We start from the raw sequence: 1,313 nt of genomic DNA on the forward strand, positions 1-1,313 counted from the left end.
ATTTTCACATTCTTTACTGGAATATCTTGTCTCTTTGGCTTCACTCTGATAAATATTATTTTTTCTTCACTTTTATAATCTCTCTTTCACTTCACTTTTATAAACTCTCTTTCTCTTACTTTTATAAACTCTCTTTCTACTTCTCTTTTATAAACTCTCTCTCTCTCTCTTTCAACTCCGTATATATATACAAACTGTCTGTCTTTAAGCTCCGTATACCCGCCCGCCACCCCCTCCTCCACCCAATCAGAGGCTTTATTTTTCCATGTTGTCTGGGCTTTAGTATGCAATGTTTCATTTGTCTACTTTTTTATTTGAGTTACAGTCAATATAAAATAATAAAGTTATTGGGGACATTTGAAAATGAATAAAATACATAAAATAAAAAAGATAGAAATAAAGTTTAAAACAATTAAAATAAAAACATTGTGAGAAAGAAATAAATGTAAAATAATTTGTTTCAAAAACTGTTGAAAATCAAACAAAATGTAAAATACAAAAAAAGAAGAAAAAAATTACAAAATCAATAAAAATCAATAATTATTTCGACAAATGAAAGCAATCACATACGTGAATTTTTCTGCGTGGAAGACAAAGTACTGCATTCATTCAAAACTCATCCATGTAGGTTTGTCGTTAACTTAATTAAATTATGGGATAACTTCGCTCTTTCAAAGTATCCCTACCCCAGACTTACAGAATGCGGACGCACAAAGAACTTTGTTTCTTTTCTCGATCTGCTTCGTGTCGTCCGACTTTTCATTTCTTCTTTTCTCCATTGGTTTTATCTGTAAGAATGGTAAATGTTAAATCAAAACTTTCCGCACTTTATTGCACAGTGGAATTTAAAAATTTAATAAATAAGTTTGTAATAAAAGAAGAAACTGATTTTCAGTTAAAGATAACGTTTTGCAAGTAATTATATATAAAGAGGTTCGAATAAACAGTAACAAGGAGGAAAATTTGAATACTCCCAACAGTTAAAAACTGACTTCAGTAGTTACTTAACACCAACGTTTAACGATTCTGTTACTTGACCCACAAGTCCAACAAACATGCGCACCATTACTGATTGTTGATAATGGAATTTTCAAACGATCCTCATTTGCATACTGTAGCAATAGAAGCCGGATTGAATTTATTGGAAAATTTTCTGGACGAGGAATTAATTCTAACCGAATGCTATGAAATTAGGAACATTGAAACCTCAAGCACAGCAAACCGCTTATCTAGCGAATGCCATGCATTCGCTAGAAACTCATTTCAATTTACTTGAAAAAGGAGTTGAAATGCACAACTACAGTCAACCACTG

The sequence above is a fragment of the Trichinella spiralis genome (assembly GCF_000181795.1).
Source record: "Trichinella spiralis strain ISS 195 chromosome Unknown Scfld9, whole genome shotgun sequence".
NCBI classification, from domain to species: domain Eukaryota; kingdom Metazoa; phylum Nematoda; class Enoplea; order Trichinellida; family Trichinellidae; genus Trichinella; species Trichinella spiralis.